General features: G+C 36.7%; 1 pseudogene; it reads right to left on the bottom strand.

The window, feature by feature from the left end:
* LOC145164613 (ABC transporter C family member 8-like) overlaps window positions 1–14622 on the bottom strand; it is a 52996-nt pseudogene extending 38374 nt beyond the window's left edge.
* Window positions 14623–27147: the final 12525 nt, after the last annotated feature.

Genomic DNA, 27147 nt, shown 5'->3' on the forward strand with positions numbered 1-27147 from the left:
TTCTAAAGGCTTACGTCTTACGTCAGCATAGCTCTTTTGACGATCACGTGCAACCTTTAATCGATCCTTAATTTGAACGATCTTTTCAGTTGTCTCATGGATTATTTCTAGTCCAGTACGTAAGGTATCGCCTATATGTTCTCTGGCCATCTGCGTATCTCCAACTTCTGCCCAACATATTGGGGAACGACATTTTCGTCCATAAAGAGCCTCAAACGGTGCAGCCTTGATGCTGGTGTGATGACTATTGTTGTAGGAAAACTCAATTAACGGTAAATGAGTATCCCACGCATTTCCAAAGTCTATTACACAGGCTCGGAGCATATCTTCTAAAGTCTGAATGGTTCTCTCACTCTGACCATCAGTCTATGGATGGTAAGCTGTACTCATATCTAGATGTGTTCCTAAGGATTTTTGTAGAGATTGCCAAAATCATGAAGTGAATCTACTATCCCGGTCAGAAATAATAGAATTTGGAACTCCATGTAATCTGACAATTTCCTTAAGATAATTTATAGTCAGCTTCTCCATCTTGTAGTTCTCCTTAATTGGTAAGAAATGGGCGGACTTAGTCAATCTATCGACTATTACCCAAATAGTTTCGAACCCACTAGGAGTTTTAGGTAACTTAGTGATGAAGTCCATTGATATTTGCTCCCATTTCCATTCAGGTATTTTCGGTTGTTGAATTAAACCTGAAGGCTTTTGATGTTCTGCCTTTACTCTAGAACAAGTCAAGCATTTGCTCACATAAGTAGCAATTTCTGCCTTCATGTTTGGCCAGCAATAATGTACTTTTAAATCTAAGTACATTTTGTCAGAACCTGGATGCACGGAATATTTGGACTTGTGGGCTTCTTCTAAGACCAAGTCCCTGACTCCACCGAACTTAGGCGTCCAAATTCGATTCATAAAGTGTTGCGTTCCGTCATCTTTTTGTATAAGTTGCTTTTCCATTCCTCGCAAAGCTTCGTTCTTGATGTTTTCTTCTTTTAGAGCCTCATGTTGAGCTTCTCTAATTTGTGCTGTAATGTTAGAATGCATAGTTATGGTTAATGCTCGTACCCGTCGGGGTTTAATATATTCTTTCCGGCTCAAGGCATCTGCTACCACGTTTGCCTTTCCTGGATGATAATGAATCTCACATTCGTAATCATTCAACAATTCGACCTATCTTCGTTGTCTAATATTAAGATCTTTTTGGTTGAAGATGTGCTGGAGACTCTTGTGGTCGGTAAAAATAGTACACTTAGTACCGTATAAGTAATGTCTCCAAATTTTTACTGCAAAAACTACATCTCCCAATTCAAGATCATGGGCAGTGTAATTATTCTCATGCCCCTTAAGTTGTCGTGATGCATAGGCGATAACTTTTCCTCTTTGCATCAACACACATCCCAATCCTTGATTTGATACGTTGCAGTATACGACGAAATCTTCTGTCCCATCCGGAAGGGATAGGATTGGTGCACTACACAAAATTTGCTTCAGTTTCTGAAAAGCAGCTTCTTGTTTGTCTTCCCAGTTGAACTTCGTATCCTTCTGGGTTAGTGTTGTAAGCGGCTTGGCTATTTTGGAGAAATTCTCTATGAATCTGCGGTAATAGCCAGCAAGTCCTAGGAATTGACGCACTTCTGTTGGCGTCTTTGGTGCTTCCCAATTCCTAATTGCTTCAACTTTGGATGGGTCAACATGAATTCCTTCGTTTCTAACTACATGACCTAAAAATTGTACTTCTCTAATCCAAAACTCACATTTGGAGAATTTGGCGTACAACTTTTCTTTTCTTAGTATCTCCAAGATTATTTGCAGGTGTTGACGATGTTCTTCCTTGGTTCGTGAATATATCAATATATCATCGATAAATACGATCACGAATTTATCCAAGTATGGTTTGGAAACACGATTCATGAGATCCATAAACACTGCTGGGGCATTGGTCAATCCAAAAGACATAACTAAGAACTCATAATGACCATAACGAGTTCTAAATGCTGTTTTTGGAATGTCGTCTTCTTGTACTCTGAGTTGATGGTATCCTGATCTAAGATCTATCTTTGAGTAGTAGATGGATCCTTGCAGTTGATCGAATAGATCATCAATTCTTGGAAGCGGATAACGATTCTTGATCGTTAGCTTGTTCAGCTCCCGATAATCAATACACACTCGAAAGGATTCGTCGTTCTTCTTGACAAACAAGATTGGTGCTCCCCAAGGTGAAAAACTTGGTCGGATAAAGCCTTTGTCAAGAAGTTCTTGTAGTTGGCTAGACAATTCTTTCATTTCGGATGGAGCCAACCGATAAGGAGATTTCGCTACTGGTGCTGCTCCTGGAATTAAGTCGATTCGAAACTCGACTTGTCGGACGGGAGGTATTCTAGGTAGATCTTCAGGAAACACGTCAGGGAGATCACATACTTTAGGTGTGTCATTGATTTCTTTTGTCTTTCTCTTCTTATCTACAATGTGGGCTAACAATGCGCTACCTTTCTTATGTAGATATTTCTGGGTCTTGGTATAAGAGATGACTATGAGGTTCTTCCCAGATTTATCACCATAGATAATCAGGGCTTCGCCGTTTGGTAAGGGTAGTCGTATGGCTTTCTCATGACATTGAATTTCGGCTTGGTGTGAAGATAACCAATCCATGCCAATTATGACATCAAAACTACCGATAGGCATTGGCATGAGGTTGACGTGAAAAAGATAGTTATTAAGAGTTAACAGACAGTTTTCTAGGATTTCATGTGTTTTCTCGGTTTGACCGTTAGCGATTTCTACTTCATAGATTTATTTTAATTTGCTAGACTCATGATTTAACAATTTTCTAAAGGTCGGAGTTATAAAACTTCTATCTGCTCCAGAGTCGAAGAGTATAGTAGCATATAAATTATCTATGAGAAACGTACCAGATGCGACCGAAGGGTCCTGGATAGCTTCTCTGCTTCCGATCACGAATGCCCTGCCACACCCTATGCCTCCTTTATTCCTTAACTTTGGATATTGCTTCTTAATGTGTCCAACCTCTCCACACTCATAACACTTTCTTCCTTCACCACGGCCTGTTCCAGTATTTGTTTGCTGATTGACTGTTGCAGGTGTTGTACTCCTGCAGTGACTAGCAGTATGTCCCTTCTTCTTGCACTTCGAGCAGACAAAACAGTCACCTGGATGATGACGGTTGCACTGATTGCACCATGAAGATTTTAGTTATGTGGGTACTGCCGTTGTGGCTGCATAATTGGTTGCCACTTCTTGTCTTTTCTCAGATGATTGTTTAGGATTCTTCCCATTAAACTTGCGCTTGTTTGTTCCAGATTTGGGAGATTCAGCCTTTGAGACCACTTCTGTTCCTTGGATCTCTGTGAGGGTTAGCTGATGAGCTATTCTCTTGGTGTTGTCATAGGTTGTAGGCTTTGATGCGATCACCATGACTTTGATTTGCGATGCTAAACCCCATATATATCGCTCAATCTTCTTATATTCAGGGGTTATAAGTGTTGGACACATTACTGCAAGATCATTAAATCTAGCGGTATAAGCTTTTATATCTGAACCCTTCATGGTTAGGGTCCATAATTCTTGTTCGAACTTCTGTATTTCCTCCCTAGGACAATACTCCTCTACTAGCATCATTTTTAGCTCTTCCCATTTCATGGAATTTGCAGTATCAATTCCCATTGTATTCACATAGCTGTTCCACCATGTAAGTGCGGCGAAAGTACATGCTGCAAATCGTACTTTACAATCATCTGGACAGAAGCTTATTTGAAAGACGGACTCTGTCTTTTCTATCCACCTAGTTAAATTAACAACTCCTTCATTTCCATGAAAGCTCTTTGTCCTGCAATTCATAAAATCTTTGTAGGTACATGTTCTAGCGGTCCCTACTTGGCCTTCATTTCTAACTCCATCTCTTATGACATTAGATAGAGCCGCAACAATTCTTTGAGCTATGATTTCTTCAAGTTCTACTGTACTCATTTGGGGGGTTTGGTTCTGGTGGTTGTTGTTGTGGTGCTGATCATTTCTTAGGGTTTAGCCGAGCACTACTCCTTCGAGGCATTTTGTTTTAGTTCCTGTTATAAATAATAAGAATTTTATAAGTTTCATGAAGAATTAGTCATTTACCACACGAGTACTAAACACTTCAATCATTCTTCAAAGTGTAAAACATAATGGACAACACAATGATTACTGTAATATGTGCTTCATATTACTACCGATGGTTACATCAATTTATTTAGGCTTATAAGAGAAAAGTTTCTATAAACATTACAAAATTTGCAAGGTTTTCTACAACCTTGCTATAAACTTTACTCTTCTTGCCTTAACTAGTCTGATTTCTGTATTTACACAACCACTAGTTTTAACTTATCTACTAGTAACCTAGGTGATGACCTAGCACGTCCGTGACATTAACCACTTGCTCCTCAAATGCTTGAGTTCTCTGTTCAAGACTTCCCGTGCGTTCTTCATTTCTTGAGATTTGATTGTAGAGCTCTAACTCTGCAATCCTTGCATCGGGAGTAATCATGTCATTATAAGCGAAATTTATACGATGATGGACATCCATCACAGATTCCTGATCTCGCGTCCTTTGTCCTTCTAACCTCTGTACTCTTCCGGAGAGATGAGTAGCCCTTCCTTCGACAATTTCCATCTTATCATCAATTTTCACACTTTTCTCAAACAATTGAGATAAAGTGTTAACTTCAGAAGAATGTGGGAGATGCGGTCGAGATGATTGACCAGTCTCATACATCTTAGCAGCTCTTTCTTCTTCCACCCACCTATCAACGGTTTGTGCAATCCGTGCTGGTTCATCTTGAACTCTATGACTTCCTGAAGATGTCGCCTTCTGATTCTTTTTAATCTTTTGCCATATAGGTATGGATTTACGTGTCGTGCGTTTCATCTTTGCTCCTCCTGGAACTTAACGGTAAAGCGTATTCATTGGTGGTAAAGATGATGCCACCGATTCTGTCTCCTCCATTGGTTCGCTCACTTCCATTGGTTCACTCTCTTCCCATTCGTTGGAAGGTAAAGGTGCTCGATCGTCAGAATCTATTGGATAAAAGGTGGTTGGATTTATAGGGTAGTAAGGATCACCTACCATCATGGGGAATGAAACTTCCTCTTCTTCATCCGTATCCTCAATGATTATCCATTCTCGTGAATGTGCCATGTCGAATTCCTATACATTTTGGATCACGAAGAGTTTAGTCTATCAAATATTACTCCCAAATTAAATAGTTCACATGATCTGATCATAATAAAATGTAGTTGCGCACCTACACCTAGTTGTGATAGGATCTACGCACATATAAACTTTAGTTGGAATATTTGATCTAAATCCTTGAGATCAAAAACATTCCGGGTATTAAGGTGCATTCTCATCGCGGGTCTGAGTCTTTCTATATGACTCTATATTCTTATTTATTGTATTCATGCTTTAACTATTGTTTGTTACTTCAGGTCTATCTGATAAGGCTCCGGCCAGTCAGGACAGTCGAAAGGGCAGGATCATTTTAGCATATAGTCGTTCTGGAATCCATCAACCCAAATCGACATGTCTATCCTTGTCACCGCTCCCGTAAGTAGTCCTTCAGTAGAATAATTAATAATACTTTTTATTGTAGGATAAGGGATATACCTAAACCTAATAGAGTAAGCGCTAAACTATAGGCGTGCTTTCCTAAAAAAGTACTAGTTCACTATAGTTAATAGCTCTAATACCAATTCTGTCACACCCCCAGCCATCGGCGGAAACACCAGTTGGTGTAACGTCATTCTTCGTATCACAGTTATATAACATACATTGAACAGTACTAAAGAAAATACATTCCCTTATTGATAATTGAAAGTTACATAACTGTTTTTCTAGAACCTATTACATAATATCCGACTATGGCATACTTCTTAATGAACAGAAAGGTAATAGTAAAACTTCTCCTATTCGAATACATACCAGCTTTTCAAGTTCCTGAAAACACATGCATTTTAAAATACGTCAACATAAAGTTGGTGAGTCCACAGGTTTTGACTCCATATAAAAATAATACATTTTCCACGTTCAAAAGTATAGTTTTGAAAGTATCATTTTGACTCTCCAACATTTAGTATGTATATTAGGTATAATAGTTTACTTATCAATTAAGTATTATACCTAAACATTCCTTAAACCTAAGGTATAAGTAGGGGGAAACTTATACTTAACATTAATACTTGTATACGACAAAGTATAATGTTTCTAACAATTTGCTACCATGAGCCTGTAACCGCTACTATGACAAAATACCTCTGATAAAACCCACTCATGATTTCCATGAGGACAACCCACTCATGATTTCCATGAGGACAACACTGTACGCTTCATCGACGCCGGGACAATAACAAGTAAAAGGATAGTTCGTCACTCGCTTAAGGTTGACTGTAGCTAACAATCACAAGTGGGGTGGTCAACCCGTATACTAATTATACACGACTTCCTCGCTCACACGGGATTAACGGTTACAGTTCATAGGATTTCCGCTAAGATCCCCAATCTTAGTTGATGAATACAATTACTCATGTAGAGTTCGACGGCTTCCTATAGCTCTAACAACAAAAGCATTTTTATGTCTAAAACCCTAAGTTACTATACTATGCTTTTAAATATTACTCCTAACTTCATATCATTTAGGCAGCATAACAGCTATAACTTGAAGTAAAGCCAGGTTTTATCTTGACATAAAACTAGTAACAACAACAACATATAACATACCAAGTTTTATCTTGTCATAAAACCAATAATAGCAACATACTTTATAAATTAACATATAGAACTTCCGAATATAACTTCAGAACTATATCGCACACAACATATATATAGAATCCTAAGTATAACTCAAGATCTACATTAGTATAATAACATGCTGACAAGTTGATAATAGTTGTATATATTCAAAATATTATATTTAGAACAACTATACCCCGGTTATTATAACTATCTACGTTGATACTAATATACTATCATATATACATAATAGTAATGTATATACAATATTTAGCATGCGTTTTACCCCGAAATATTAGAAAGTGGGGTCGTGAAACTCACCCTAGTAGCGTGATTTTATGTAATCTAAGCAGAAACGGTCAGCTGTGCGAGGTCGTCGGGGCTCGGGATGCAAGAGGGATTCAGCAAATGAGAGAAAGGAAAGAAGTTCAGGTGTAGGAATAGCTGAAGTCCGACCTGCTATTGATAGTAAGATTTTTGGCCCTCACGTCGTGAGTTTTATAAGTCTCACGTCGTGATTCTAGCATGATCATCTCGTAGACTTTCCATTTGCGTCCCTAGCTTCGGAAGGTGGCCAGATGAGTCCTCACGTCGTGAGATATCCTTGCTCATGTCGTGAGTTTGGAACTTATCTATTCATAGCCTCGTCACGCACCTTCTAGATCCGAAATGTGGCAAAATGACTCCTCACGTCATGAGTTTCTGTGCTCACGTCGTGAGCACAGTCAGATTAGGTATGTACAAGTACTACAACTCTCCGTTTTTGACGTTCTTTATATGCACGCGTAGGTATGTACAAGTACTACAACTCTCTTTTAGACTCAAATAGCTAATTCTAATTCTATTTTAACTTCCTCTTATTATAGAGATTTATAGTGTTCGGTTTATCATAACTTCTTCATGCGAAGTCAGATCAGACGTTCTCTATATTTGTGGAATCGTATGGATGTATACTTTGAGTTGTATCATAAAGAAAGTTCATATTTGTATTAGAATTTATCATTAGCTACATAGCACTCTTTTCACATTACTAGTTTAACAAAATCACATTACATGATTAAAATAATCACATGTAATTGTCTATTGACCTATATTTAATGATCTTACAGTAGTGTGTCCAAACAATAGTTATGCCATACTCCAAGTATGCACACTATGTTTGTCTATGATTCTTACTTTGTGAAATAGACCAATTGAACATGATTCCAATGATTCTCATTTCACAATCCCCAATCCAAATCGTAAATGTAAGAATTCCAAATTCCTGCCATTTACCGAAATCTGTTAGATTCTAAACTTATATGCATTGATCCTCTTGTAATGACTATGCACAAAGTCACAAAGACTTGTCAACAGACATTACATTATATTCCAATGGAAACGAAGTCTCAAATTCAAAGTACATTCCTTTGAACATCCTTCTTGCATTAAGTCTTCTAATCTTACACAAATTTAATCAATAACTTCCACTTATGGAAACATTTCCATATTCCCATTTTGACTATTACTTCTGAACAAGAGTTGCCTCCTTTCAGAATATATGAATATGGTCCTTTCCAAAAATTTACACCATACTTCCAACTGTCCATGAGCAACCAATCTTTGGTAAACCTCAGATTGTCCTCAACAATTGCTTAATCATTTTAGTCATAACCAATTCTAGACCATTTCCCCTCTTAATGCCCTAGGCATTTGGAAATTTTAGAAAAGATAAATATTATAGCACATATAATCGATCCTATATTCGAAGCATATGGGACACGATTCATGATGTCTCACATAAAGACATGATCCTAGACCAGTCTTTTGCTACAATATTTTTTATTTGCCATGTTTTCATAATTCGACTATGAAGAGGGATGTCGTAATCATAATCGAATTCTGAGAACGCTATATATATAGAATTTCCTTATGTTGAACCATTCCAGCATAAAATTCATATATATATATATATATATATATATATATATATATATATATATATATATATATATATATATATATATATATGTATATATGTATATATATATATATATATATATATATATATATATATATATATATCCTTGACTAAAGATGATTAAAACCCAATCTAAGCTTTTAGAATTGAAATGAAGTACAATTTCCTCTCCCTTAATTATAGCAAAACAACTTTTCAAACCCTACAAAGTCACGAATTGAGACTTTTGTTTTCTATAATTAAAACTTAACATAATAATCATGCTCCCACTAACATGATAATTATTAGCATAACACTTATGCTCCCACTAGCTTTGACTTGTATCTAGAAATCAGCTGGACTTCTAGAAATCAATACTTTATTGACTTTCTTACCAAAGTTCAAATTTCCGATACACGATGCTTTGATAAAACTTTATCAAAATCATACACCTTTCCTTAGACAGCTCATATGAGTGTCTAAACAATTTTTAGAACTATGTAAAGGGATGTCGTAATCATAGTCTCAATTGTTTAGACCTTTGCTATTTGTCACAAGTCCATGTTAGTGTGCCGGTTACCCACACACGCTCCACTAATGAATTTGAGAATGCAAATATCACAATTGCTATCTATTTAAAATCTACTTAGTGAAAGCGTTTCCTCACCATCATTTTCATGAATCGGAGAGAAACCTTATGACACTTAGATTTTATGGTGTATGTGTTCCTATCCATGTGAATTTGTCAAAACCATAATCACAAGACAAGGTTAGTGACAAATCGAAACTCATATGGACTAAACTTGTGCAATCTTAACTTCTTGCCACCTGGCAGCACAAAGGCCTACCATTGCTTCCAAGTAGTTATGCAAACATCTGAGAACTCATAGAACTCACATGCATTGTCAACTCTAACTGGAATGGGCTTAAAAACAAGAATATGTCAACACGATAGGTTACAAAACTCATGTCGTGTGCTAGTGATAAACAATACCCTTGATTAGTTCTTGAAACTTTTCAAGATCTTTAAGACTCCCACTGACCTCTTGACATATAAGATTCTCTTGTCAAGAACCATTCCTTGACAAAGTAAATATTCAAGAGTTAGTGCGGATTCTTATCAAGACAAAACTTCACACAATTAGCCTTAGTTGGTCTTTGTTTTATCCAAAACATCAAAACTTACCAATTTCAAATGTACAAGAGTAAGGAAACATTTTACTCTACATTTGGCAAGTGTTATAAACCTTCTTCAGATTATGTCACTCAAGTTACAATCTTGGAGTATGACTCTAAGACTTGTTTTGGAACGAAGTATGATTCATCTTTTTGATTTTAACCATTTCAACAATCCACGATTCCTCTTCTTAGCCAAACAAATGCACTAAGATGTCCTTAGAGAATCAATTGTGATATGGTTTCATAATCACTAAGATAATCATAAAACAAGATACTCAAGTACTCTCCCATCTTTTCAGATTTGGGAAACTTTTATCTTTCTGCCTAATTTGATTCTTCTCATTCGTTCTGCCACAAATTGAAACTTTTCCAATGTTTCAGAATTATACTTGAACTTGTAAGTACAACCATATTTACTAAACTTTAGTAAATCATGACAAACAACCTTATCGTTCTTTGTGGTGGACCTGATCAGTGCACAACCAAGTGTACCCGATCTCCTAGCCCTCTACTTGACTAACATATACATGTGAACAAGGAATTAGTCTTATTTTCCCAAAGATGAAAAATTCTCATTCATCATACAGTACAAGTTGCGTGATTCCAAGTTTCTATCCAACTGAAACTTGGGTGATGAGAATCTTTCCTTATTTGGTAAATTATGACACTACCACAAACGAAAGAATCAAATCCATTTTCCAATATTGCTATCAACAGGAATCATATAAACAACAATTTTTCACAAATGCCACTGTAAGGATATTTAAAATAAATAAAATTAAAACTTTTTCCTTTTATTTTAAAACTTTGCGGAAAAAACCTATCCTTACAATGCAAATGCATATGAAAACAATGTTGTTATTTATTCCTAGGCAATCTATCACAACTCATAAGCAACAACTCAAAACTCTGATCTTCAGATTATGCGATTGAAATCCATGTTCGCGATGAGAATAAGCATATTCTTCCTTTAAGCTTCCTCTTTTCTTTGATTCTTAAAACATCAACATGCGACCTAGTCACCTCATGTAATAAGAATCTCCAAATAGGAACTTAATAGAGTTAGATAGTGGACTTTACCCGAAGTAGAGTCAAAGTTTTTGACTTTACTAACCTTATGATCTTTCAGGTAAATAGGGCAGCTTCGCAACCAATGCCCCTTCCTTTTGGCAATAGAAACATATGGACTCTTTGGGAATGGTACACGAGACTATCTCAGACTTAGCCTTTCTCTTCACCATTTGGTCAACCGAGTTGACTATGGCCGATCCATTTCCATTGGGAAAAAGAAAGCTTTTCTAGATTTCCAATGTTACCATTGTCAATATCCATGGAAGTTTGGGAAGTCGATCTTCCAATCAAATTTGCTTTACCAGTGCTCCAAATCATTTCTAATTCAGCAGCATCAAGCAAATAGGTAAAATCATTAAGGGTCATGTCATGGTCTGTCATATAGTAGTCCTAAAGGAACTCACTGTATGACTTAGAAATTGATTGAAGAACCTAGTCAATAACCAACTTCCTCAAGACTTTGACACCCAACTCTCCCGGCTTGTCAATATGTGACTTCATCTCCAAGATGTAAGCACACATAGACTTTGCTTGCCAATAGGGCTTGAGTGACCTTGAACTATTGAAGAACTGGTGGGTTAAGGAGAATAATTGGAGGAGGTGGAGCAATTGAAGTATGATTTCCATGATCCAACCACGGGATATCATCTTCATTAGGAAAGCTTGTTCCAAGGGCTTTCGGATGATCATAGTTATCTGAACTAGACATCTAATGGGGGATATTCAAGTTAGTTGATTTAAGTCTTTAATATAACACCCAATATGAAATATTAAGGCTAGGACCCAACCCAACATTTTATAACTTGGAAGAGGGATGTCATAATCCAAGCTATAAAATATTTGAAGGTAGGCGAATGACGATTCACCAATTTGCACCATGAAAAACGAAATAGGTATTAGGTTTTAATTGGTTTGAAACTCCTAGATCTTTTGAGATTCATTGAACTTTTCAATGGCATGTTGAAATCTCGATTGTGCCCTCTTAAGTTTGTGACTGGGATGCCGAGGATCACAAACAAGGTGTGAATAACCATGGAAATTAACTTGGTACCCTTAATCTTTATCACCTAATCAATCTTCCGGTTACCCACACGCGCTCCACCGATGTATGATAAACATTAAGTCACCCTTTGCCACTCTTACTAGTCCATGTTAGTGTGTCGGTTACCCACACACGCTCCACCAACGACTTGGTAAGGTACAAAGTGTAATTTCATGGGTTATCACCAAATTCATATTTTCCTAAGTAACTAAGATTGGGAATTTATAAGTGTTTAGTTACTTAGTATTTATCATTATACTTTTAATGAAAGGAGAATTAATGTCCTGTCAAACCCGTTCGGATAATGACCCTCCACCAGGCAAGGAAGCGGTGGGTGAGAGTGGACACCCATTAAACTGCCATTTTATAGGCAATAACCTTATACCCCCCTTATAGACCGGCTTCGTGAATCGGGCCTACTAACGGTAAGACTGACTTTGTTCTTATACATATATATATATATATATATATATATATATATATATATATATAACTATTAACTATTAATATTATAATAGTATAAGGGTTGAATTTTAACATTTAAAATTCCAAGGGTTTACTTGGAATTAAAGTATTTATGGGGGGAAACTTTACAAATTCCAAAACTTGAGGACAAGTTTTGAACAATTCAAAAACTTTTGGTTTCCATAACTTATGAGTTTAAAGTAGTTTTAATGAAAAAACTCTTCAAGTTCCATAACTTGAGGACAAGTTATGGAAGACTTTAAAACATTTAAAAAATGAGACTCTTCATTTTCATAACTTATGGAAATCTTATGAGTTGTTAAAAATCATAAATGATACTTTTCTTATAACTTGAGGACAAGTTACAAAAACACATTTTATGAACAACTTTTAGATCAATTTGGATCGAAAACACATTATCACATAATTTTTCTATTAATCTAAATCAACTCATAAGAACAAGATAATTCATATCATCAATCTTCAAGAAATTAGCATGAACATATAAACTAATACAAATCTTGAAATTATGACAATTCTCTTTGAAATTGGATTAGCATGAACATTACCACATCAAAAACAGGTTTATAAGTTCAAAAACATCTTAGGGTAATGTTCCTAGTCTAATTCTAGCCAAAAAAACTCGAAAATATGCTATCAGGGGGTCCAACTCGCCGAGTGCAAGAACAAACTCGACGAGTTGGATGAGTTTGTACATGGACTCATTCAGTCCCCTGTCCAGACAGCAAAAAATTCGATTTTTTCGAGCTTTTTCAGCAATTTACATCAAGTAAAATTGAAAACAACCCATTGCTCTGATACCACTGATGGGTTTTAGTATACTACAACATCCTATGGTGCACATACAACCCTAAATACCTTGGATCTATGTTTTCACTAATTATACATGAAAATGGTTTCCAAGGCATTAAACCTATAACTAGCATGCAAATTGTCATAAACAATACAAGATACTAGTTAGAGTAACATACCTTTTATGTGGCTTGAAGTCTTGATGTATTTGGTGTTGCTTGAAAGACTTTGGCCTTTAAGAACTTAGTGCCCCAAGTGTTGCACCTCAAATGGAATCACAACTCACCTAGGACAAAGGTGACTCTTGAGAGGGAATTCCATGCACCAAAAACACCTCCAAGGACTCCAAGAACTTCTAGCGGCTTTTTTAGGTAATGGACTTCATATTTATATGTGGTGGATTCCAAGGGCCATCAGTATAACCCAAATCCATACCCATGGGTTTTATGATCCATGGTTCATGTGGCCCAACTCTTTATGTATCCATACATAAACTTGGTCCAACATGAATTATAAGCCCAACACATATAAATATGACTAATTACCATAATTAGTCCCCCTAAATTTAATTAGTCCCTTTTGATCACTAAATTAATTCCAAATTAATTCTTGATCAATACTAATTAAAACATATGATTTCATATTAATATATTATAACTTATAATATATTAACGAATCATATATAACTTTCTCTCAAGAGTCCATCCTAACAAATTGTCCTGGCGTTATGCAACCCAAATGGACCATGCTACTCTCGGATCGAATACATACCAATAATAATTATGGGCTTAGACATCTAATCATGTACCATCATCAAGATCAATTTTTGTCCTGGATGTTTTCAAACGGGTCTTCATAGAAGAATTGAACTCAAATTTGGTGAGTCATCATCATCCATGTCAAGGACATAAAATCTGCTGGAAATACTAATTCATTCACTTGGACTAACACATCTTCTAGCACACCTTTTGGATGTACTAGAGATCGATCAGCCAATTGAATGATTACCCCGTTCTTCTTAAATACGCCAATATTTAAGGTTTTGAAAATAGAATATGGCAAATCATTGATAGAAGCTCCAAGGTCTAGCATAGCTCGTGGAACATGAAGATTACCTAACTTGGAAGGAACAGTGAAAACACCCGGATCCTTACATTTTTGAGGTAATATTTTCTGTAACACTGCAGGTACATTTTCACCTACTTTGACAGTTTCGTTCCTTTTTAATCTTTTTTTAGATGTGCATAACTCCTTAAGGAATTTAGCATGCCTATGGACTTGTTTGATGGAATCAATAAGAGGAATATTTACCTCAACCTTTCTGAACATCTCCATGATCTCATTGTCTTCCCTTTCACGCTTTGACTTGCTTAACCTTGTGGGAAATGGAGGAGGAGTGACTTTTACTTCAATGGGAACTTGCTTTGAAGGTGCTTTTGACTTCTCTTCTTCTTTCTCTAACTCCATCTATTCTTCTTCTTCAATCATCTTTGGACCTTCATATTCTTTGCCATTTCTCAAAGTAATGGCACATGCACTATGCTTTGGATTCTTTTCGGTTTGTGCGGGTAGTTTGCCTTGTGACTCCAATTTACTCACATAAGTGGCGAATTGAGTCATTTGCTGCTCCAAAGTTTTGATACTCGCCTTGGTCTCATTTTGAAATGTTTGAGTACTTATGGCTAAACTCTTGACAATGTCTTCCAAAGACATTCCTGGTCCGCTTGAACTACTTCCTTGTTTCATGTTTTGAGGTTGGAATTGAGACTGATGAGGAGGTTGATTTGGCTGGAAACGTGGTTGATAGTTTTGTTGGTGATGCATTTGACTTTGAAATGGAGGTCTTGGTTGAAAAGATGGTGGCCTTGGCTGAAAATTGGCATTGGGTTGGTGCCAATTTGGATTACTTCTTGGCTGAAAGTTTCCTTACTGTTGACTAGAAAATCCCATAGCTTGAACCGGCTCTGTATCTTCTTGTAACATTGGGTACATATTAGTGGGGTGTCCAACTTGTGCACAAATACCACAAGGTCTAACTGTTGGTGGTGGCACACCCTTGTCCTTAGCAAGCATCATCACTACTTAAGTCAACTCAGAAAGTTGACTCTCAATTTTTGGGGTAGAAATTTCTTTCACTCCTATTGGTGCATCATTGTACCATTCTTCTTCTTGAATTGTATGCTTGGACTCTTCTGCCATGTTCTTGATAAAAGCTCTGATTTATGTTGGAGTTTTATCAGCTATTGATCTACCAGTTGATGCATTGAGTAATCTCCTATCCCAAGATGACATTCCCTCACAAAAATATTGAAACAATTGATACTCTGAAATCCCATGTTTTTTTTACATCTTGAACACAACTTCTTGAACCGTTCCCAGTAAGTATGCAAGGCTTCTCTCTTTTGTTGCTTGATACCAATGATTTACCTGCGTAAAGCTGAAGCTCTCATTTCTGGAAAATATTTGTCCAAAAACATCCTTGAAAGTTCATTCCATGTTGTGACTGTCCCCGGTGGTAAGTCATATAATCACTCTTTGGCTGAATCTTGTAAAGCAAAGGGAAATGCCCTTAACTTGATTTGATCTTCTGTAACTTCATGTAGCTTCATACCTACATAAACGACATGGAATTCCTTAAGGAATTTATGTGGGTCTTCATTCTCAAGACCATGGAATGAAGGCAACAAATGGATGAGTCCAGACTTGAGTTCAAAGTTTATTGCTGCAGGATAGTTAATACATAAAGGTTGTTGAGTAACATCTTGAGTAGCACACTGTCTAAAGGTTTGTTCAGGTGGTGGATTTGGGGGATTTTGGTGTCCGCCATGCTTGTCTCCCATAGTGTGATTAGTGGTTGAAGTTTATGTGGATGTAAAGTTTGGATTGTTATAAGTGGGTGAAGAGGGTAGAGTGGTATTTTTGGGTGAGGATGGTTGAGATGAAAGTGATAGGTTTTCTGTTTCAGATGTGGATACACTTGAGAGAAGTATATCCTCCCAAATGTTGATGACTGGGGGGGGTAGATGATGAAGAAGTCTCGGAGCTTGGTCGCCTCTTGCGAAGCTTGGCTTGCTTCCTTAACTTCTTTGCAGCCTTCTCTATCTCCGAGTCAATTGGCAGTGGTGTAGCTGTACGGAAAGATATAGGCATAAACAATTAACACCGTGTCCCCGGCAACAACACCAATTTTTTAGGCGTGTCAAAGCCAACAAATAAAGGGGTATAAATGACTCCAAAAATAGTACTACTTTAGACTAAAAATGTAATAAAAGGTAAGTAGGGTCGATCCACAGAGACATGAGATAAGTGCTTATACCCTTTTTGCGTAAGGTACAAATGACATCACAAAAAGAGGGTCGGGGGGGGGGGGTAATTCAAACAAAAGAATGAAGTTATGAGTAAACAATTGATCAAATATAATAAACTCAAGATTTATAAAATACTCCAACTCCATGCAAGATTAATTAGCAATGTGATTCAAAGCATGAAATGATATTTGTTTAATTCTATCTAAGTTGGTATTTAGAAATGCTAACAAGCTCTAGCAATTCATATTCATCATTTTAATTAATCAAAATAAGCTCTTTGATTAATTCTAATCTAACCAATCTAATCTAAACAAGTTCTTAGAATTAGGTGGAAAGATTGCATTATGCTTTGTGTGAATTTTACCAACAACATTCAATACTCCTCATAAGCTTGGAAGTGTAAGAATGTGTGAATTTGATTTACACCAGAATTATTCTAAGAAAATTCAGTTTAGTGTTTGTTACTTGTTCTATATTACAAAACAATTACGGATTTTGCATAATAGATAACTTGAATGAATCAACCCTAACTCAATTGGCCAAAAAGAACTAGAATTGAAACCAAACTTTCAATTAAAACAAAATCAAATTCACTAGATAGCATTTAAAACAAACACCAAGTCAAATGTTTGAATCCACACACACAATAGTCAATACATGAAGTTGGAGAGTTTAGGTTTCTAGCCACACATGACTAGAACAAAGCACAAACCTAGAAATTGAAATTAAAGTCTTACAAATTGAAATCCAAGTGTTTCCAAGTATTAGTTGTCTTCCAAATCCTCCATAAAATTGCCTCTAGAACTCCCAAAATCGACTTAACTCCTCATGGAGCCGGTTGCACCTTTTTAGAAAGAAGAAAAACTGCTTTAAACTTACGACCACGTTTACATGGCCCGTGTAAATTAACACTACCATTTACACGACCGTGTAAACACAAAAAGTACACTGCACAATTTGGGCAGGCCTTCAAAGTACAATGCTCGAGAGTATGCATTTACACAGCCCGTGTAAACACAAGGCTTCCATTTACAAGGCCGTGTAAACCTCTGAAAAGCCAAAATCTTCATTTCTTTGATATCTTCCTCCTCGGTGCTCCGCAAGTCCCGAAACTTAATCTACATCTCTTATTCATCTCCTCAAGTAAGATCCTACCTCCAAAAGTCCCTGAAATATCACAAAAGTGTGTGAATGAAATTGCCTCATGAAAAATCCCGAAAAACATGCAAAATGCATGAGTTTAAGCCTATATGCAATGCACTTTTATGGAGTAGAACTACAAAATGGATGCATGAAATGCAACTAACACACATGCTAGGGTTACACTTGGTAAACCCTAATAACCCATGACTTTCCACATTCTCATGCTCCATGGGTTTAACCTCCATGGATTAGTTTAGCCCATAATCACGGATCATTAGCCCACACTACAAGAATGATTGATTTACATAATCATTCCCCATATATTTAATTAGTCTCTTTTGATCACAAAATTAATAAATTAATTCTTGATCAATACTAATTAAATAATTTTGTATTAGTATATTATAATTGTAATATATTAATAAACCATAAATAACTTTATTCTCAAAATCCATCCTATCAAATTGCACTGGTGAAGGCAACCCAAAAGGACCATGCTACAATTGGGTCAAATACATACCAATTATAGTTATGGGCTTAGACAAGAAATCCAATAGTCTCCCACTTGGATAAGTCTAATAACCATTACTGCTAATATACTTCAGGATCCGACTTAGCAATCGTAAGCTTTCAAAAGCCGTTGTCGAACTCTGACCTGGTCAGTGACGCGTCCTTCAGATAAGGGATCATATACTCCTCTGTTCTCAAGATATCTATGCGGACAAACACATGGAACATAGTCATACTGATTGTCCTGCAATTTGTTTCCCGATTTCTGATTCGTCTGACATAGAACATAACTGAACACATCAATTTAGTTCTGACTGGGCCCGGCACATAAGTCAAAATAGAGTCATCGAGGGGCCCAAGATATCGATTTTAATCCTCTTAGGGTAAAAGGAACAGATAAACTTCGACATTATATGCTTGTACTAACTACTCATCAAATCATGCACAACGACACGTTTTATAACATCAAGTTACTGATGCGTTGTCGTGCCCTCAATGCACAACCGACTCGTAGTCAACAACTCATATATCTTGGTTTGAAGACTATATGATATTATCGTCTCACAATTACTCGTGATAAATTCCATGATGTAATTCAGGTGAGCGCGGGTTGAATCCAAAACTCAAATCTTATTTCAGGAGCATTCATGAATGGTGTAGCACACTTTTGCTATGTCTAACTCCTTAGACAATCTACAAGCCAACTCATGACAGTCTTATTTCATACTTACTTCCAACGTATGATCGACTCTGGATAGTTTGAATAATAATAATAATTATAATTTTATTATTCTGGAAGTCAAAACATGCAAAGTGAAACAATAGTAAATAATTGACACAAGACAGTAACTTTACTTATAAATAAAACTCCTTTTATTCAATCATCAAATGTCAATTACAATTTAGCTATTACAAGTTTTGATTTATCTAATTACTAAAACTAATATTGTCCTTTAGCCCAATGCTCCTCGCATGCTGTAAGTGCTTAACCCTAGTCAGTCCCTTTGTAAAAGGATCTGCTGGGTTGTCCTGTGATGATATCCCCTTTACCACGAGGTGCCCTGCCTCTACTTGATGTCTTATGAAGTGGTATTTCCTATATATATTTCTAGATCTACCATGATCTCTCGGTTCCTTGGTTAAGGCAACTGCCCCTTTATTATCGCAGAAAATCTCCACAGGCACCTTTATGGATGGAATGACTCCAAGGTCTCCGATGAAGTTTTTCAACCATATCACCTCCTTTGATGCTTCGCTTGCTTCTATGTACTCTAATTCGCACGTTGAATCAGCTACAGTTTCCTGCTTGGAACTTTTCCATGTTACTGCTCCTCCATTCAGGGTAAACACCCAACCCGACTGAGAGCGAAAATTATCTCTGTCGGTTTGGAAGCTGGTGTCACTATACCCTGTCACTCTCAAGTCATCACTCCCACCGAGGGTAAGGATCCAGTCCTTAGTCCTTCGCAGGTACTTAAGAATGTTCTTAACTGCAGTCCAATGAGCTTTACCAGGATTCCCTTGATATCTGCTGACCATGCTCAAAGCAAAGGCCACATCAGAGCGAGTACAAGTCATAACATACATGATCGAACCAACTGCAGAAGCATATGGTATATGACTCATTTCTGCTATTTCAACCTCTGTACTCGGACTCTGAGTCTTACTCAGTTTTGTATTGCCTTGGATAGGTAAGTCACCTTTCTTGGAATTCTCCATGCTGAAACGTTTCAACACCTTTTCCAAGTAGGTACTTTGACTAAGTCCTATTAGCCTTTTACTCCTGTCTCTCAATATCCTTATCCCTAGAATATAAGCAGCTTCTCCGAGGTCCTTCATATCAAAACACTTCCCAAGCCAGGACTTAACCTCCTGCAAGGTTGAGATGTCGTTTCCTATGAGCAGTATGTCATCTACATACAATACCAGAAAGCTCACTATACTCCCACTAGCTTTTACATATACACAGGACTCATCCTCGCTTCTCGACAATCCAAACTCTTTGACTTCCTTATCGAAACAAAGATTCCATCTGCGAGATGCTTGCTTTATTTCATATATGGATTTCTCAAGCTTACACACTCTATTAGGGTACTCTGCATTGACAAAATCCTCTGGCTAACTCATGTAAACATCTTCAGCCAACTTTCCATTAAGGAAAACGATTTTGACATCCATTTGCCATATTTCATAGTCATGAAATGTAGCTATGGCTAGCATAACCCTTATAGACTTAATCTTCGCTACCGATGAGAAGGTCTCATCATAGTCAACTCCCAGAGTTTGAGTAAAGCCCTTCGCAACCAGTCGCGCCTTATATGTGTGTACTTTCCCATCCATGTCGGTCTTCTTCTTGAAGATCCATTTGCACCCGACTGTCTTATGACCCGGTACATTGTCAACCAAGATCCAAACTTGATTGTCATACATGGACCGAATCTCGCTGTCCATAGCATCTTTCCATTTTGCAGACTCGGGGCCTGCCATGGCTTCCTTGTAGTTGTTAGTTTCATCCAAATTTACCAGTGTGCTATCACTGATAAATGTATCACCTTCAGTAGTAATATGGAAACCATAAAACTCAGGTGTGTTTCTAACCCTAATGGAACACCTCAGAGGTAAGGACTCGTCAATTAGATCAACCGAAGCTTGCTCCTCAAGTTGATTGCTAGTGTTTGAGGTTCCTTCACCGCTTGACTCTTGAAGCTCTTCAAGGTCAATTTGCTTCCCACTGTTTTCTTGGCCTATGAGTTCTCTCTCACAAAAGACTCCTCTCCTCACAACGAAGACAACATTGTCACTCGGTCTATAGAAGATATATCCAAAGGATTTATGTGGGTAGACGATGAAAATACATCGCTCACTCCGAGGTTCGAGCTTGTCGTGAGTTTCTCTTCTCACAAAAGCCTCGCAACCCCAAACTTTGATGTGGTCTAATGTGGGAAATTTCCATGTCCACATCTCGTGAGGTGTTTTGGAAACCTTTTTGGTAGGGACTAGATTAAGGATATGGGCGCCAGTATCTAAGGCATACCCCCAGAATGAGATAGGTAATGAAGCTCGACTCATCATGGAACGAACCATGTATAGCAAGGTTCTATTGCGCCTCTCAGCCACACCATTAATTTGTGGTGTCCTAGGTGGCGTCAATTGTGAAACAATTCCACATTCCTTAAGATAGTCAAGCAAATCGATACTAAGATACTCTCCTCCACGATCGGATCGCAACATCTTTATCTTCCTGCCCAATTGATTCTCCACTTCTTGCTTAAACTCTTTGAACTTTTCAAAGGTTTCTGACTTATTCCTGATTAAGTAAATATACCCATATCTACTATAATCATCAGTAAAAGTCACATAGAAGTGGTTAGCATTGTTGGGTTATGAGCATTCTAACACTCCTAAGTGTACATGCAACCCTAAATACCTTGGATCTATGTTTTCTCTATTATACATGCAATTATGAACATCCAAGGTATTATTCTAATCTAGCATACAAAATAATAAATATAACAAGATAGAATACATACCTCTTTGATGTAGAATGTCTTAATTAAGCTTGAGTGCCTAGTGCCCCAAGTGTGACACCTCAAATGGTTCACACAACACCAAATACACTTGGAATAACTTGAGAGAAACTTGAACATTCCTTGAAATCGTCTAGCCCTCACACTCACACATTAGTGCACGACTTATTGAACCATGTGATTCTTTTATATGGTGGCTATTAGGGTTACACCATGTAACTCATAACTTTACCCATTCCTTATGCTCCATGGATTTTAACCTCCATGGAGTATCCATGGGTCACCCCATGGACTTAGTCCAACATAAGGAATCTTGGATCACAAGCCCACATATATAAGAATGAATGATTTACACAATCAACCCATATATTTAATTAGTCTCCTTTTGATCACTTAATTAATTCCAAATAAATTCTTGATCAATACTAATTGAATAACCTTATTAATATATTAGAACTTATAATATATTAACCAACCTTAAGTGTTATTTCTCTCATTATAGTCTATCCAAATGCATGATGCCATGCAACCCAAATGCACCATGCCGGGTCGGGTCAAGTCTTACCAATTAAAGTTATGGACTTAGACATTAATCCAACAGTCTCCCACTTGGATAAGTCTAAAACTATTATTGCGTATGACTTCAGGAACCGATCAGCAATCGTTGCTCTCAAAAGCTTCTGTCGAACTCTGACCTTGTTGATGAACTCTGACCTTTGTCAATGACTTGTCCATTAGATAAGGGATCATATATTCCTCCATTCTAGATATCATATGGAGTGAGACATGGATTATCAATCATTCTCTCTGTCCATTTGTTGTTTCCCGATTTCCGATTCATGATGACTGACTGATTGAACAAATCAAATCAATCCTGGCTTGGCTAAGCACTCACATGTATCATCTTTAAATCATCGAGGGGCCCACAGATATCGCTTTTATCCCGAAGGTAAAAGGAATGGATAAACTTCGACTCATATGGCTTGTTCTACTACTTGTTGAATCATACACAAAGGCACGTTTTATAACATCGAGTTACCAATGCGTTTTCGTGCAATCAATGTATAACCAACTCATAGTAACAACTCATATCTCTAGGTTTGAAGAATATAAGATATTATCGTCTCATGATCACTCGTGATAAAATCCATGAAGTGATTCAAATGAGCGTGGGTTGAATCCAATACTCAGAACTTATGAGCACTCATGAGTGTTGTAGCACCACTTTGTCCACCAACTTGGACCTCTACAAACCAACCCATGACAGTCTTGATTCATATCTACTTCCAACATATGACCGACTGTGGATGGTTTGAATAACTTAATCATTCAGGAAGAGCGACTTAGTTATTCTGGAAGTCAAAGCATGCAAAGTGAAACACAAGAATAAATGAATCAAATATGGTATCAAACCCTATGAATATAAATAAACACTTTTATTTATCACCATACTGATTACTCATTATTCATTGTTTCGGTTTTATCAACTTTATACTTGAATTAAAAACACTAGTTGTCCCATGCTCCAAGCATGTACACTATGTTTTTCTTAAACAATAGCTTTGCCATACACCAAGTATGCACTCTATGTTTGTCTATAATCCTTACTTTGTGAAATAAACCAATTGAACATAATTTCAATGATTCTAATTTCACACTCCCAAATCCTTATCGAAAAATGTGAGAATTTCAAATTCCTATCATTTATCGAAATCTGTTTATGCACTGACCCTCCTGTAATGAATATGTACAAAGTCACAAAGACTTGTCAACAGTCATTATAAGGTATTCCAATGGAGATCAACTCCATGGAAACTAAGTCTCATATTCAAAGTACATTGCTTTGGACATGCTTCTTGCATTAAGTTTTCTAATCTTACACATATAACTTCCACCTATGGAGACAACTCCATATTCTCATTTTGACTATCACTTCTGAATAAGAGATGCCTCTTTTCAGAATATGTCAATATGGTCCTTCCAAAATTAGCACTATACTTCCAACTGTCCCTGAGCAACCAATCTTTAGTAAACCTCAGATTGTCCTCGACAATTGCTTAATCATTTTAGTCATATCCAATTCTAGACCTTTTCCCTTCTTAATGCCTCTGGCATTTGGAAAAATTTAGAAATGACAAATATTATAGCACATGCAATCGATCCTGTACCCAAAGCAAATGGTACACGATTCATGATGTCTCACATAAAGACATGATTCTAGACCAGTCTTTTGCTACAATATTTTTATTTGCCAAGTTTTCAAAATTTGACTATGAAGAGGGATGCTGTAATCATAATCGAATTTTGATAACGCAATATATAGAATTTCCTTATGTTGAACCAATCCAACATGAAATTCATATATATATTCTTGACTAAAGATGATTAAGGTCTCAATCTAAGACTTTAGAACTGAAATGAAGTATATCCTCTCCCTTAATTATAGCAAAACAACTTTTTCAATCCCTGCAGCCTCACGAATTGAAACTTTTGTTTTCTATTATTAACATTGCTAACTTGCAACACTAACAATAATTATCATGCTCCCACTAACATGATGATTATTAGCATAACACTTATGCTCCCACTAGCTTTGACATGTATCCAGAAAACAGCTGGACCTCTAGAAGTCAATACTTTATTGACATTCTTACCAAAGTTCAGATTTCTGATACTAGATTGCTTTGATAAAACTTTATCAAAATCATACACCTTTCCTTAGATAGCATGCATGTGTGTCTAAACAATTTCAGAACTATGAAAAGGGATGCCGTAATCATAGTCTTAATTGTTTAGACCTTTTGCCATCTGCTTCAAATCTACTTGGTGGAAGTGTTTCCTCACCATCATTTTCATGAATCGGAGAGAAACCTTATGACCCTTAGATTTTATGGTGTATGTGTTCGTATCCATGTGAATCGTCAAAACCATAGTCATAAGACAAGCATAATGACAAATACAAACACATATGGACTGAACTTATGCAATCTTAACTTCTTGCCACCTGGCAGTACAGGGCCTGCCATTGCTTCCAAGTTCTTATGCAACCAATTGAGAACTTTCAGAACTCCTATGCAAAGCCAAATTTAACTGGAATGGGCACAGAATATGTCAACACGATAGGTTATAAACCTCAAGTCGTGTGCTAGTGAAGAACCTCAGGTTTTATTCTTGATTAGTTCTTGAAATTCTTTTTAGGATCTTTAAGACTCCCACTCTCCTCTTGACATATAAGACTATCTTGCCAAATATTTAAGAGATAGTGCGGATTCTTTATCAAGACAAACACTTCACACAATTAGCCTTAGTTGGTCTTTGTTTAATCCAAAACATCACAACTTACCAACTTCAAATGTACAAGAGTAGGACACTTTTACTCTTACATTTGACAAGTGTTATAAACCTTTCTTTAAGATATGTCACTCAACATATAGTCTTGGAGTATGACTCTAAGACTTGTTTTGAAACGAAGTATGACTCATCTTCTTGATTTAACCATTTCAACAATTCATGACTCCTCATCTTAGTCATAAGGTCCTTAAAAGACCAATTGTGATGTGGTTCTTTAATCATTAAGATGATCACAAAAGTACTCTCCTATCTTTTCAGATTTGAGAAACTTTTATATGTCTGCCTAATTTGATTCTTCCCATTCGTTCTGCCATACGTTGAGACTTTTCCAATGTTTCAGAATTATACTTAAACTTGTAAGTATAACCATATTTACTAAAATTTAGTAATTCATGACGAATAGTCTTAACGAGCTTTGTGGTGGACTTGACCAGTGCACAAGAATGTGTACTCGATCCCTTTAGTCCTTAACTTGACTCACACATCCATGTGAACAAGTCTTAATTTTCCAATGCTTGAAAGTTCTCATTCATCATACTATTCAACTTGCATGATTCCAAGTTTCTATCCAACTGAAGCCTTGGGAATGAGAATCTTTCCTTATATGGTAAATTATGACACTACCACAAACGAAAGAATCAAGTCCATTTTTTTTCCAAATATTGCTATCAATGGAATCATATAAACAACCATTTTCCACAAATGCCACTTGTAAGGATATTTAAAATAAATATAAAATTAAAAACTTTTATTTTATTTCAAAACTTTGCGGAAAAAACTTATCCTTATAGTGCAAATGCATACGGAAAAACTTGTTGTTATCTATTCCTAAGCAATATATCATAACTCCTAAGTAACAGCTTCAAAATTCTGATGCGATCGAAATCCACCTACGCGATCAGAATCAGCATATACTTCCTTTAAGCTTTCTCTCTATTCTTTGATTCTTAAAACATCAACATGTGACCCAGTCACATCATGTAATGAGGATCTTAGAATAGAAACTTAACAGAGTTAGATAGTGGGCTCTACCTGAAGTAGAGTCAGACTTATTGACTTTAACATCCTTAGGTAAACTTGGCAGCTTTTCAATCAACGCCCCTTCCTTTGGCATAATAAACATATGGACCCTTTGGTAATGGGACTATCTCAGACTTAGCCTTTCTCTTTACCATTTGGTCAACCGGGTTGACTATGGCCGATCCCTTTCCATTGGGAAGAGAGAGCTTTACTAGATATCCAATGTCATCATTGTCAATGTCCATAGCGTTTTAGGAAGTTGATCTTAGCAAATAGATAAGATCATTAAGGGTCTTGTCTTAGTCTGTTTCATAGGATTCCCAAAAGAGCTCACTATGTGACTTAGAAAGTAGTTGAGCCACCAACTTTCTCAAGACTTTGACACCCAACTCTCCCGGCTTGTCAATATGTGACTACATCTCCAAGATGTGATCACACCTAGACCTTGCCTTGCCAATAGGGCGTGAGTGACCTTAAACTTTTAGGAACTTGTGGGTTAGGGAGAATAATTGGAGGAGGTGAAAGAAGTATGATATCCATGGGACATCATCTTCATTTAGGAAAGCTTGTTTCAAGAGATTTGGGAAGATCATAAATGTCTAGACCAGACATCTTTTTGGGAGATATTCAAGATAGTTGATTTAAAGTCCTTAATATGACACCCAATATGAAATATTAAGGCTAGGACCCAACAAACTATTTTATAACTTAGAAGAGGGATGCCGTAATCCAAGCTATAAAATATTTGAAGGTAGGTGAATGACGATTCACCAATTTCCACCATGAAAAACGAAATAATTTATTAGGTTTTAATTAGATTTGAAAGTCCTAGATCTTTGAGATTCATTGAACTGTTCAAAGGCATGTTTCAATCTCGAGTGTGCCCTTCAGGTTTTGTGACTGGGATGCCGAGGATCACAAAACAAGGTGTGAATAACCATGCAAATATACTTGGTACTGTTAATATTTACCCCTTAATCAGTGTGCCGGTTAACCACACA

The sequence above is a fragment of the Lactuca virosa genome, chromosome 3 (genome assembly GCF_052849685.1).
Source record: "Lactuca virosa cultivar CGN04683 chromosome 3, Lactuca_virosa_CGN04683_v6, whole genome shotgun sequence".
Classification (NCBI taxonomy): domain Eukaryota; kingdom Viridiplantae; phylum Streptophyta; class Magnoliopsida; order Asterales; family Asteraceae; genus Lactuca; species Lactuca virosa.